The sequence below is a fragment of the Trichosurus vulpecula genome, chromosome 7 (genome assembly GCF_011100635.1).
Source record: "Trichosurus vulpecula isolate mTriVul1 chromosome 7, mTriVul1.pri, whole genome shotgun sequence".
Classification (NCBI taxonomy): Eukaryota; Metazoa; Chordata; class Mammalia; order Diprotodontia; family Phalangeridae; genus Trichosurus; species Trichosurus vulpecula.
The window spans coordinates 268,013,310-268,025,951 of NC_050579.1; positions in this window are offsets into that span (position 1 = coordinate 268,013,310).

Consider the following 12,642-nt stretch of genomic DNA (forward strand, 5'->3'; position numbering starts at 1 on the left):
TTAAGCACCTACTATGTGCCAGGCCCTGCGCTGTCGGTGGCTTCAGCTTGTCGCTCAGTCTGAGATCTATATAGGAGAGGGGGTGGTTTATTCTTTCCAGAGCCACAACTAGGCTGGGACCATTAGGACTTTTCTCCAGGGCAATACATTTAGATGGTGTTGATGGTATTTGCAGTCTTTCAGTAATATAGAAATGACAGAGCTCAAGTAACTCATTTGAAAGAATAATTAGTTAAAATAAGAAGCTCCCAGGTGGCATGCTGGGTAATCGCCTTTCCCAAGGTGCGTGAGAGCCAACCCAGCAAATCTTCTAAGAATGGATCTGTCTTTTAATTGATTGCATAGTCCTAAGCGTCTTCTTGGGGCGATAAAGTTTCATTCCAGCTTAAACTGTGTGGCCTTTGTTTCCCTCCTAATCCTCTCTCATTTTTTTTCTTTTCTTCAGACCTTTTCATCAATTTAAAAAGTCCTTCCTTACTTTGAGAAAGGCCACTATAAAGCACAGTCAGGAGACTTTCCCTCTACTCTTTGTTCTTTATGTTGATTAGAGGGTTCTACTTTCTCCCAAATCAGCAGTAGTTTGGGAGGATACTGGGTAATGGGGATACAAAAGACTGTTAAAATGAGCTCTGAGTCTCTGCACCCCTGGAACTGGAAGCAGCAGCTTAAGACGACGGTCCTTCTAACATTGTAGAGACTACAGGGGTTAAGAGTTGATTAATATATGGAATTTATGGATGGGTGCCGTGAAACACTGGAAAATACAAACAAGAAAAAACCCAAACTCATTAGGGTTTGGCATAAACAGAGCACACTTCCCAAGCACAATCCTTCTAGTCCAAATAAAAGAAACAGACCCACAGGGAGTTCTAGTTCCTTTTCTCGGTCGCCCCTCAGGCCCACCACACACACGCGCGCACACGCACGCACACACACACACACACCACACACATACACACTCACACACACACTCACACTCTCACACACACACACACACACCACACACACATACACACTCACACACAGCAGCTACATGGAAAGTTTCCTGAGACTGATTATTCCAGGTCTGTTTTTAATCTGGTAACCGGAAGGAGGAAGGAGGTTCTGGGCTGGATAAAGGGCCACTCCCTTCTTTCTTGTACGGGGCACTGAAATCCTTCAGAAGAGGTAAGATTCTATTCCACTTATACGGTTTTTTTTTCTTTCCCTCCAACCTCACATTTTTTTTCCTTTCCCTCTGGATTTGCCTTTTTCTTTCTCTTTTTCTTTATGTAACCCTTGTCCCAAACCCTCCTGATTGGTGGAGATGAATGCCATGCCTTGCAGAGGGCGGGGCAGAATGGGTGAGAGGCTAGAGAGTTCCCGTTTTCTGCTAGTCTCTTCTGCTAGGCTCTTGTTCAAGGCCAGTAAACTGGGGTTTCATTTAGTTTGGGAAAATCCTTTAATATTTACATATCATTTGGACCATTACGAGGGCAAAATTGCTAGGATTATGATTCATATTAACTGAAGGGGTTTTTCGGTGTCTCTAAGCTCAAGAGTATGTCTAGTATAGAGGGGGTTTGCCAGATGTTCTCTTCGAGAACATTTGAAATAGCCTGCTTGGGGTTAGGCGTGGAGGAACTGGCTGTAAGCCGGGGGGAAGCCGGGAGGACAAGCTCACACATATGCAGTTTTCATAAATCGTTAGGGAAATGAAAACGGCAAAATGGCAAAGTTTCCTCCCAAAAATTTAGAGACCCTCTGAGTTAGCTATATACTGAATGAATGAGGCAGTTAGGGAAAAGTAAGGGCTTCTAGTATGGCATGGCTGGAAATGGGAGCAGACAGGGATAAGAAAGCCTTCTAGGGGACTTACCTGCACTCTCAGAAACGAAAGCAGATCAAGACATAGCATAGTTAAGAAACCAAGGAGGAACTTACCGTTGGAATCTGCTGTTCCCACTAAAATACAAACAAAAAAAAAATAAATCAGTGGGGAAGTAATGGTTCCCAGTGATATGGATTGGGGGTGGTGGGTGGGAGGAAATATCAGAAGTGGAACCTTCAAAAACACCCAGCCCTCCATGTTAGTTATAGCTGAAACTTGAGGAGTCAAGAAGCCTTTGCTGTGGTTTTGCTTCCCCAGTCTTGCTTTTTAATTGATGAAAATCTCATGGGTTTCTGCTTTGCCAAACTTAATTATCTTAGGAGGGATTCTTGGGAATGTGAAAGGAGAGAAGATTGGGAAGCACCTCAGACTATCACAGACTGGGGGAAAGGGAATGAGGAGAGCAGGGAAGCTCCCTAAACCCAACAGAGGATGCATAATGGAACCAGGGGAAAGTCAGAAAACTTACATGATAATCCTGGTCTTTTATACTCTTTTATGTCACCTGCAATGAAATCAAATATTATGTAGTAAGCCTTTATTAAGGGCCAATGAGATACTGTGCTAGGGATTGGAAGGTGAAAAAACACACAGGTGCTACCCTCAAGGGTCTTACAATTTATTATTAGGTGGGATAAATACACAGATCTGAGTCATAGGACCGACCATAGGAAATTTAAAACTCAATAAATCCAAAGTGGAAATTAATTCCCTTTCCTTCTAATCCCACTCCTCTTCCTATCTTTTCTATTCCTGTTGAGGACAACATTATGTTTCCAGTCACTCAGGTGCACAACCTCAGAACCTCATCTGTGCCCCTTCCCTCTCCCTTCCTCATTGTAGCCAATCAGCTTCGCATCTTGTTAATCCTACCTCCATGACGTGTCTTACAGACATCTCTTCTCTATTCACAGGACCACCACCCTCATTTGGGCATTAATTATCTCTCTCTTGGAATGTTGCAATAGCCTCCCAATTGTACTCCCAGTTGCTATTTTTCCTTTGTTCTAATTCATTCTCCACAAAGCAGTCAAAATAATCATCTTGAAGTACAAGTCTAACTCCTCTGCTCAAGAACTTTCAATGGTTCCCTTTGTTTCTTTAGCATTAAGTACAAGTTCCTTTGCTTGTTATTTAAAGTTCTTCCCAGTTCTAGTATACCTTTAGAGGCATGAGGTTGATTAATAACATACAAAGCATTTTTTATCCTGAACCATATTTTCTGGCATAAATATACATATAAAAATATATGTGTGTTGTATGTGTATGTATAGGAACACATGAATACACAAATAAATACAGATGCATACACACACATATATATATATATATACATGTACACATATCTATGATATCTATATTTAAATTTATATCTTGATATAATCTATCAATGTTGATACTTATATCGATATCTAAATGATATTTATCTTCATATTCATACAGATTTCCATGTGTATATCTTGATATAATGTAGTAATCTATATCATCCATATAAATATCTGCATTTATATATCTATATGCCATCTATATCTGTATTTATATCAATATCTATATTATAACCATATCTTGAGCCATATTCATGTCTATTTATATTTATCATGTCCATTTTCATCTCTCCCTCTGTGTCTCTGTCTCTCTCTCTTCCCCTTCTCCCTAGTGACCACTTCCACATTTAATTCACCACGTAGCAAGGTAGATATTGGTTTGGAGAGGCTTGTAAAGTTCTTTGTTAGTTTCTCAACCTCTTCATTCTCTGTAACAAGTATTATCACAGAAGCTCCCTTATCCTCCTGCTAATCCTTCTGCTTAAACTCATCATGAGACTTTCAAGGCAAAATCATCAACACTGCCAACTCCCTTATTTGGGAGTCATTTAGCGACACCTTCTTTATGTCTTTTGGCTACATTTCTAACAGGAATGTCAATATCCCTGTGCTGCAGTTCCTCCAATGATGTCGTTTTATCACCGAACACAGTTTTCACATCTCGCATACCTGTAGTTAATGTTGGTAGGCGGTCTAAAAAACCTTGTAATTTTTAAATAAATTGTTCTTAGCATCCTCTCCCCCCTTTTTCTGTCCCTTTAGTGTCACTGCAGAAACAGGCATGGGACATACGGTATTGAAAACCATTCTATTCTTTTCTTTGTTTTACTTTGTGGGTTTCCAAGTTCAAAGAATTTATCACCTCATGGCCAGTCTGTTGGAGGTGAGTTTCTCTCTGCTTGGTTAGGCGCAGTCTTTCCAGTTTGTATGACCCTGTCATAGCTTGTGTTCCATAGGCATGGTCTCGGATATACTCAGGTCATCTTATTATTAAAGTGGGAAGTGATTGGAGGACTTTGGTGGGAGATTTTTGTAGAGTCATATCTTTAGGACACGTTCTCAGCGAGGGGACTGCTGGTCCAAAGGATTAAATCAGTTTTTACTCTGCCGTCAAATTGCTCTTGACAACAGTAACAATTGTTCCTTAGTTGTTTTTCAGTCGTGTCCAATTCTTCGTGAGCCCATTTAAGTTGCTTTTTTTGCGAAGATACTGGAGTGGTTTGCCATTTTCTTCTCCAGCTCATTAAACCAAGGCAAATAAGGTTACAGGGTCACACAGCTAGTAAATGTTTGAGTCTGGATTTGAATTCAGGTCTCCCTGACTCTAGGCCCAGCACTCTGTCCCCTGTACCATCCAGCTGCCCTAACAGCCAGCTAACATTCAATTTTTTTTGAGGCAAGGCAATTGGGGTTAAGTGACTTGTCCAAGGTCACACAGCTAATAAATGTGTCAAGTGTCTGAGACTGGATTTGAACTCAGGTCCTCCTGACTCCAGGTCTGGGGCTCTGCTCTCTGTGCCACCTAGCTTTATTCAGTTCTTTAAGGTTTTCAAAGTGCTTTTACATATGATAACTCATTTGACCCTCACAACAACTCTGTGAGGTTAGGGCTATTGTCATGTCCCTTTTGCAGATGAAGAAATTGAAAAAAAAAAAGAAGCAGAGAGGTTAAGTGACTTGCCCAGGGCCACACAGCTAGTGAATGTCTGAATCTGGATTCCAGCTCAGGTCTTCCTGACTCTAAGACCTATGCTTGATCCACTTAACCACCTGGTTGAAATTTTACAATTGTACCCACAATTTATGAAAGTATATGTTTCCCTAAAGCCCTACTGATTTAAAAAACAGAGTTCAATTATTTCTGACAATGTGATGGGTATAAAATTGTGCTACCCCATTGTTTTGTTCAGTGGTTCAGTCATGTCCAACTCTTTGTGACCCCAATGGACCATAATATACCATTCCCTTCTATCCTCCACAATTTCACAACGTCTGTCCAAGTTCATGCTGTCCGCTTTTCCTTTTGCCTTCAATCTTTCTCAACATCAGAGTCTTTTCCAATGAGTCCCATCTTCTCATTATGTGGCCAGAGTAGTTAAGCTTCATCTTCAGTATTTGATCTTCCAGCGAGTAGCCTGAGTTAATCTCTTTAAGTATTGATTGATTGATCTCCTTACTGTCCAAGGGACTCTCAAAAGTCTTCTCCTGCACTGCAATCTGAAAGCATCAGTTCGGCAGCACTCAGTTTTCCTTCTACTCCAACAGTCAGCCATGCATTGCTACTGGAATAACCATAGCTTTGACTATGTGGATCTTTGCTGGCAAAGTGATGTCTTTATTTTTTTAGTATGCTGTCCAGATTTGCTATAACTTTCCTTCCAAATAGCAAATGTCTTTTAATTTCATGGCTGCACTTGCTGTCTGCAGTGATCTTTGAGACCAAGTGTATGAAATCTGATACTGCTTCCATGTCTTCTCCCTTTATTTGCCAGGAAATGATAGGACCAGTTGCCAAGATCTTAGTTTTTTCAATGTTAAGCTTGAGCCGGCTTTCATACTCTCCATTTTCACCCTCATCAAGTGGTTTCTTAATTCCTCTTCGCTTTCTGCCATCAGAGCGGTATTGTCTGCATATCTGGCATTGTTGATGTTTCTCCCAGCAACCTTAATTCCAGCTTTTGATTCATCCAGCCTGGCATTTTGCATAGTGTATTCTGCTTACAAGTTAAATAAATAAGGTGACAATATACAGCCTTGTCATACTCCTTTTCCAATCTTAAACCAATCAGTTGTTCCATGTTCAGTTCTAAATATTGCTTCTTGGTCCACATACAGGTTCCTCAGGAGACAAGTAAAATGATCTGGCACTCCCATCTCTTTGAAGACTTGCCACATTTTGTTGTGATCTATACAGTTAAAGGCTTTAGTGTAGATGCTTTTCTGAAACTCCCTTGCTTCTTCCATAATCCATAATTGTTGGCAATTTGATCTCTGTAGTTCCTCTGCCTCTTTGAAAACCAGCCTGCTCTTCTGATAATTCTTGATTCAGATATTGCTAGAGCCTAGTCCACCGAATCTTAAGCATAACTTTGCTAGCATGTGAAATGAATGCGCTTGTTCAGTAAATTGAACATTCCTTGGCATCGCCCTTCTTTAGGACCTGGGACATGAACTGATCTTTTCCATTCCAGTGGCCAATGTTGTTTTTCAAATTTGCTGGCACGCTGAGTGGAACACTTAGTTCAGCTGTAATCCCAGCACCTCTACCAGCTTTGTTGTTGCCAGTGCTTCTGCCTTCCAACCCAAGGGGACATCTTATGATGTCATTTCTTTCATCTTTTTAGTGCCGTCCATGGGGTTTTCTTGGCAAAAATACTGGAGTGGTTTGTTTTATCCTTCTCCAATGTATCACCTTTTGTGATCCACTATGACCTGTCTATCCTGGGTAACCCTGCATGGTATAGCTCATTGTTTTATCCAGCTACACAAACCCCTCCCCCATGACAAGGCAGTGATTGGGTGGTAAGGGGCTGGGGATACAAAGAAAGACAAAAATATGGTCTCTGCCCTCAAGGAACTCATGTTCTAATGGGAGAGACAATGCATATGGCCTATTGGAGATGTTTTCTGTTTTCCCTATTTGTTCAAGTGTGCCTTTGAGTCCTTTGTGTCTTGGCATTTTCTATAGGGCATCCCATACCTGCCACTATTATTATATATAAAATATTTTTGTGAGAGGACATCTGTTTCAACAATCTGGCTAGCAGCTATCGTGGGGCTGAAAGACCAACACAAGCCCAACAACAAGAATGCTGCCAGCATGCTGCAAAAGCCCAGGTTCTTTTAATCTGCTTTACTAAGGAAAGCAACTTTAAGGCGTTGACAAGCTTACTTTAATTCAGCATACAAATATCACTCACTTAGTTCAGGGGAAAAAGCCAGCACCCTGAACTTCAGAATAAATACAAACAAATTACAAACATCGACAGACAGACCTTGTCTGATTCAAATCCCAGTACATAGTTACCAGAGTTTAACAAAGTCCCAACATCCAGGTTACAAGCTGGAGGGCTCTTAGCTACAGCTGCCCGGGGTCTCTGCATCACCTCACCACCATGAGTGAGAGCCCTGCTCAAATGGCTCTGTCTTTTCTTCTTATAGCATTTCAGACGTCATCAAATGTCATCTGAATGACCAGAACTTAGGCTCCTATGATTGGCTCTTGAGTTAGCACCTCCCCTTAGTACCCTGGGAGCTTCACACCCACGTAGGCTTAGCACCTAATAGGGGTTTGGTCCTGGGGCTTGGCACCTAGTAAGACTCAATGAAATACACTGAATCACTCAAAGGAAACAAAAGCCAAACTCTTCAAGGGCACTTGGTTGAACTGAGTGCTAAGAGCCCACTTTGCTTACCAACACAGTGTCCTGATATCCATTTTTTGGGAACCCTCCTAGAAATAAGCCATATCCGTTTTGTTTTTAGAAATTTTCCTGTAGGTACTCTGAGGTGGGAACAGCATCAAAAAGAGAACCTGACTTGTGGGGTTAAGCTTCCGGGATGGTCCATATGAGCTCAGTCTTTAGCATAAGTACCATATATTTAATGATGATCTTTTACCTTCAAAGAAAATGCTTGAGCTTGCTTAGATTCTAGGCTCTAGGCCCGTTCTTGTTCAACTAGGAATTATATAATCAGTTCTAATTTAAATTTTGTCATCATCCTTTCTCCCAAATAAATGGGTGAGATGCCAGTAAGTACTTCTGGATATGCTCTTTCTTCCTTCTGGAAGTTCAATAATTTTTTTTCTTTGTCTGTGTGTCTGTAATTTTTAAATTTGGTGTTGTGCTTTGGAAAGTTAATTTTTTTCATATTGTAATGTTGTGGATTCTTTTTATTTACAGTGTTGTTTTTCTTGATATTTGTGGTGTTTCTTAAATAAATTCTTGAAACATAATGTCCTGCTTCCTTTCCTTTCCAATGTGTTCTAGGACACCAGCAATTCTAATCTTTATTCTTCTAGATCAACCCTCTAAATGAGATAAATGTTTTCCCTTGAATTGCCTTTTATTAAAAAAATGCTTTATGGATTTGCTCTTCCACTTGGATTTGTCTGCTGTTCTTTGCATTTGTTTTAGTTTTTTTTCCTGTTTCCAATCATGTTTCCTTTAGTCATTTTTGAAAAAACATTTTTTTCATTGTCTTATTCCAGCATATTTTAATTGTATTTATGGTTGAGTTTGAATTTTCATTTAATTTTGTGTGACTGTCTATTACATTAATCAAGCTTATCCTGTCATATATCTTAGATTGTTTCTAGTATAAATTGACAGTCTTGTCAAAATTTCAAATTTGTCAAATTGTCAAATTTTCCTTTTGTTTTGTTAAACAAAATAAAATCGTTTCAGAGCCTTTTCTCAAATTTGCTCATTGTATTTTAGATGAATTTTATTTTGTTTTTATGACTTCTAGAACTTAATAAAAAAAAAAGGATTTCTGACTGCATTTAGAAGAACTTTGAAGAGACTGGCTCCTTGGCATCTTCTTATTCTGCCATCTTTTCAGAAGTGCTGTGATTTTTCTTATTACAAAAATTGCATAAACTCCAGGCTTTTTTTAAATTGAATTTTTTGCTTGTCTTCCCACTGAAGATTATCCCTATTATTACACAGACTTAAAAAAACCCAACAACCTAAAACTCATTTAAGGGAAAAAAACCCGCTTAAATCAATGAAACAAATAGTTGCTCATCTTTAGGTGAATGCTATTAAGGTGACATACCTCAAAGTTTCAGAGCAAATTTCTAAATCAAGCCTTTATATTTGCATTAAATCTTCAGATTTCGTGCCATGATGAATTTTATTTCAAAAACAGTTTTTCAAATTTGAAAATAAAATGCCACTTTTTAAAAAAGTACTGAAAAAAGCTATGATGAAATGCTAGACTAGAACACTCATGGGAATTTGAAAAGGCAGTGTTTGTTGTCCTTCATTCTTGAAGTGGACCAAAATGACATCACTATGTTAGAGTCAAGGTACAGTGTGTCCTACTATGGCTGATCAGGCTAATATGAACTTGGAAGGCTCTATCATAGGTTGGGCACAAATAGTCCACATGAACATTTGGAGCAGAGATGCCTCTAAATTTGTGCATTTCACATTTCTTTAGAGCCACTGCAATTCTGCTTCACTCAAAGAGCACAGTGCCGTCTTTGATGTGGGCATGCCATGCTAGGTTTTCTTTGTCACACAAGTGATTCCAAAGAGAGAACTTGAGAGTGTCCTTTTTTTTTTTTGGAGGGGGGAAGGCAGGGCAATCAGAGTCGAGTGACTTGCCCAAGGTCACACAGCCAGTAAGTGTCAAGTGTCTGAGGGTGGATTTGCACTCAGGTCCTCCTGACTCCAGGGCTGGTGCTCTATTCACTGAGCTACCTAGCTGCCCCAAGTGTGTCCTTGTATTGCTTTTTATGACCTCCATGTGAGTGCTTGCCTTGTATGAGTTCTCCATAAAATAGTCTTTTAGGCAAACGTGTGTTTGGCATCGTAACAGCAATTTAGATTTGAAGATCTTTCCCATCCATTAATAGACCATGTGACCTGCTTATGTCACAGGAAGTGTAAGTCACGTGGTGGGAAGAGCTTGCTGAGAGGAAAAGCAAGTTCTGTTACAGGAAATGCTGAGAGAGCGGTTATGACAGTTAGAGCTGAGGGAAAGAGCAGGCATATGCTGTGCTGTAACTTTGCTCATTGGCGACAAGGCTCCAGCAGGGGGTGGAAGGTTTTGGGATGGCGAGGCTCCATGCTGTGATATTATGTATCAAATTCTTTGCTGCTGTGATGGATTGGGCTTATTGGGCTTATGGGCTATTGTTCTCTGGTGTCTGAATAAATGGTTTACTTCTACCTTCTATGTGGAGAGTCTCGTATATTTTTGCGATACAGAATCATACAGGCATTTTGACAATTATCATCTTTACTGTGGTTATTGCCTTGCTGATACAAGCATTCAAACAATGTGGCCAGCCATTGGAGTTGCCTCTCTGCAGTAGAGTTTGAGTGCTTGGCAGTTCAGCTTCAGAAAGGACCTCAGTGTCCTGTACTTTATCTTGCCAGGTGATCTTAGAATCTTTTAAAGATGATTCAAGGGAAAGCAATTCAGCTTCCTGGCATACTGGCTGGTATACTATCCAGCTTTCACAGGCATACGACAATGAGGTCAGCACAACTGCTCGGTAGACAGTTTATCCTGATCTCTCATATTTTCCTCTTCTTTCTTTACCCTCTTCCTCCTTACCTACCTTATCCATTTCATAGGATCAGAAATGTAACTGGAAGGTAGCTTACTGGGCATCTAGTCTAATGACTCCTATTTAGTGGTTCTTTAATTCTTTGGGAGATAGTTCATGGTGATAGTACAAGGGGTTCCCACCAAAAATTCTTTAATACTTCCTTAAGTTCTAAATAATTACACAATTGCATTATGAATGTGTTTTTCCTTTGTGACAATAAGCATATGTGTGTTCGGAGAATTACAGGTTTGTTTTTGCGGTGATTTGAAACTTTCATGATTATGTGCACAATAATTTTGGTGTTCATGCAGTGATTGCATTAGTCTTTCGTAGTTTCTAAATTCATACGTAACCCCTGTCCCAATTGGTAAGAGGCTCTTTCCTTATTGATGGAGATGAATGAAGGGCAGAGCAGAGGTGGTGAGAGTGGGAGAGCTCTAGCTTCTTTCTGTCCTCTTTGGGACTCTTCAAGCTTCAAATCTTCTTTGACTTTTGAGTTGCTTTGGGTGATTGTGGCTTCCAGATTCTAGATGGAAGATGGAAGAGGCCAACCTTGATTCAGGTTGCCAAAAGAAAAGACTCTGGGAAGATGTGGGAGGAGCTGGCAGTCTCCATCATGTCCCTATTCCTAGCTTGGTACACTAGAGACTGAAGGGAGTTTCCCTTTATGTGAGATCAAGGATTCTCTCTTGGTTGAGCTGAGTCACTCCCAATAAGAGAGCTCCTTTACCTTGTGTGGTTGGATATATATTCTCCTATGTTTACCTTTTCAGATTTCTGCTTTGCTACGATTTGGATAAACAGGTCTTCTTCATTATGGAACTGATATTTGCTAAGAAAGGAGTCAAGCTTTGTATATAGAACTTGGGGTCCTGCTTCCCCCCTAATAATGACCAGGTCATCAGATGTTAGACTGAACTTGAACATATTCCCTAGACTAATAATATTTCAGGGGCTAGACAGATATAATTCTACCCCAGTATTCCTTCTCTCTGAGGAGAGCAGAGTGGCCTCTAGCCCCAACTTCCTGCTTTCCCTTCTGGCAGGAATGAACATCTCTCTTGGAGAAGGATGGAGGGAGAAGAAGCTAGGGATGTCTATTCTGTCTCCCTTTGAGCAGGACAAGGACAAGGACAGCCTTTGCCACATGTGGCCCTCATTACATGTAGGTCTCTGCCCTATATGTGTTTTCGCATTTTCTCAGCCTTTCGTCAAATTGTTTTCAGACCACCACAAGACTTTGAAATTCAAGCACAAACTGATTCCCAACAGATGGTCAGATGCATGAGCCTTTGTACACTCTTCTGTACCTTGCAACAGAGTAATTCCCTCATTCCTCTCTGTTGTCCTAGAATCATATCTCATTATCTGTGTAATTCCATGATTGAGATGGTATGAACACTTGCATTCTTGCAGTGCCAATGTTAGGCTGTTTAAGCTGTGTTTTCTGGATATGCATTAACATGCCATCTTGAAATCATTGTGGACCATTACAAACACATTGCAGGAAAAAAACCCCAAACCTCATATTGCCTTTCCCTACCATAGTAAGCCTTTTTTCTGCTTTAAATTTGTCCTCTGCTTATGTAATTATTCTTTTCTCTGGGGGTTTTTCAAATGAACTAATTGGTAAAACTAATCAGTCAGTCAGTGGAATTTCTGTGAGAATGTAGCTGCTGTGTCAGTAGTGGAACGAAAGAAAGTTACATTTGAAGAGATTCTTTCTTTACAAAAGTCAGTCTATATATGAACATTGTTAAAAATAAAGATAAAAAATAAAAACTTGAAGTACGTTTATTATTTAACACAGAGCTTGTCATTAGCCCATAGAAAAGTTAAATATTTTAAATATTTATAACTAGCAATTCATTTTCATCGATTGGTTAGATGGCTTGATATAAAAAATTAACTTCCATTCTTTAGTGAGAGAGCTCGGTAAGCTCTCTTCTACCATTTCTTCTACCATTTTCCACCACATATTTTTATAAACAAGAATTTTTACTTTATTCTTGTTTCAAATTGAAATGCAGAAATAAACTTGATATGGAACTAGATTTAAGACCATTTTGGTCTGGCATGGTGCCAAATATCACAAATCTTTGTTCAAATAAAAATGTCTAACATTAAAGTTAAACTTGCATGTGATTATTACATTATGT